The 1,924-nt window shown below is 35.3% G+C and overlaps 1 protein-coding gene across 2 annotated transcripts in view; it reads left to right on the forward strand.

Annotated features, from left to right (window-relative positions):
• Positions 1-382: 382 nt before the first annotated feature.
• Positions 383-1,924, forward strand: part of LOC102600251 (tRNA(His) guanylyltransferase 1-like) — a 21,058-nt gene continuing 19,516 nt past the window's right edge. For both annotated transcript variants that reach the window (XM_015305657.1, XM_015305660.1), the window contains exon 1: positions 383-454. The gene's annotated coding sequence lies outside the window, so the exon portion shown is untranslated. The remainder of the gene's footprint in view (positions 455-1,924) is intronic.

Consider the following 1,924-nt stretch of genomic DNA (forward strand, 5'->3'; position numbering starts at 1 on the left):
ATGGTAGGAGGGGTTTAAAAATCTTGTTTTGATTGAGTTTAAGGGTTCAGTTGGTAAGGAGTTATGTAGAAAGGTCTACAATACAAACTCAAACAACTATAGGGGTTTACCAGATCATTTCACTGAGTTTAATCAAAGTTGAACTCTCAATAATTTGAACCAATGAGAACCAAGTATTAAGGATTCTCAATTCGGCACGCATCCCAAAATCACATCATAGCCGTCCAATCACTTTCAAAAAACACAGTTAATGCATTTAATAACCGTAGACACTGGATTATAAAAGCACACAGATAATCATTCTGAGCCGTCAGATACACTCTGACACACGATCCCCACAATCCCCAAAGCCCTCTTATATAATCTTTTCACTTGCAAATTCAGCAGAATTTTTCTTCAATCACAAAAGTAAAAGAGGAGAAGAAGGAGGAGGAGGAACAATTTTTTCTAAGAGGTAATTTTTTTAATTATTTTGCTTCATATATTTATGAATTTGTTTTGTTTGTGTCTTTGAAGATTATGATTGATTCTGTCTTTTTTTTTTTGGAAATTTTATGGCTAGGATTTCTGATTATCTCTTGAACCAGTGGCAAGAAGTTTGGTACGAATCGAAATTAAATAAAATTATAGTTGTAACTTTTATTTTGAATTAATCACTAATTTCTCAAAAAAGAATTTAATAATGACATGACAAAAGAATACTGAATCAAATAACAACACTTGTTTTTAAGCACTCTAGATTACATAATATGTGCATAATAATGCATATTCAATAATTACAACAAAGTGAATCCTAATTATATTCAAAATCCATCCATATTAATGCCAAAGCAAAATTATCACCAGAGTTTAATGGCAAAAGGGTCCAGTGGACCCTTGTACTTGTACACGTTTGTATTATGAACCCTCCTACTTAACGTTTTATCAATTAAACCCTTAAACCCAATAAATTGCAATACATCGAACCCCTCTGACCGTTGACCCATCATATGTGGCATTAAATTGGTTGAGTTGGCAGGAGTGTGTGATTACACTCGCGTGTAAGCAAGTAAACATCATCTCTGAATTAAAAAGAGCTATTAAAATTATAAAAGAGTAAAATAGTAATTATTTTTTTAAAAAAAATATCTTCTTCTTCCCCATTTTACTTTCTTTTTCAGATAACCCAATCCCTGCCCAAACCCCTGCCCCTTATCCCTTATCTCTTTCTTCTCTACACTTTAGCAAAGATCTTAACACTAATCCATTTTTCGCTAGAACGGGAGGCGGCGAGGAGGTTTGTTGGTGGCCGGAGAGAATGCAGAGGAGAGGTAGTCTTAGGTTGCTGGTGGTGCGGTGAAAGGAAGACAATGTAGAGGAGACTGAGGTGGGTAAGGGTTAGAGGAGTTGGTCACGGCGGCGAAAAGGTTTGCTTGCCAAAGCTGGTAATGCGGCAACCTAGGAATGCTGATTTTGTTAGATTGAAAATGGAGGAAAGGAAAATGGTGAGAATGTGCGGCAGAGATATAGATGGGTATGAGAGAGAGAATATTGTCTCGCTAGCAAGAAGAGTGGTGGTGACGGCTTTCTGATCTGGTGGCTTGAGGCTATTTCACGGTGGAAATGGGTTGGGGAGAAGAAGATGGCGGGTGATTTGGTGTGTGGAGTCCCAAATTTTATTTTAATTGAATAAATTAAAATTTTATTATATTTCCTTTTATTTAATATTTTTGATTTATAATTAAAAATATAGTTAATGGAGATAATTATGACATGTTATTGATTTATGTGACATGGATCTGACGTGTCATCTATTTATGGTCGAGTGAATTACACACATGGTAGGAGGGGTTTAAAAATCTTGTTTTGATTGAGTTTAAGGGTTCAGTTGGTAAGGAGTTATGTAGAAAGGTCTACAATACAAACTCAAACAACTATAGGGGTT

The sequence above is a fragment of the Solanum tuberosum genome, unplaced genomic scaffold, assembly GCF_000226075.1.
Source record: "Solanum tuberosum cultivar DM 1-3 516 R44 unplaced genomic scaffold, SolTub_3.0 scf00928, whole genome shotgun sequence".
Lineage (NCBI taxonomy): Eukaryota > Viridiplantae > Streptophyta > Magnoliopsida > Solanales > Solanaceae > Solanum > Solanum tuberosum.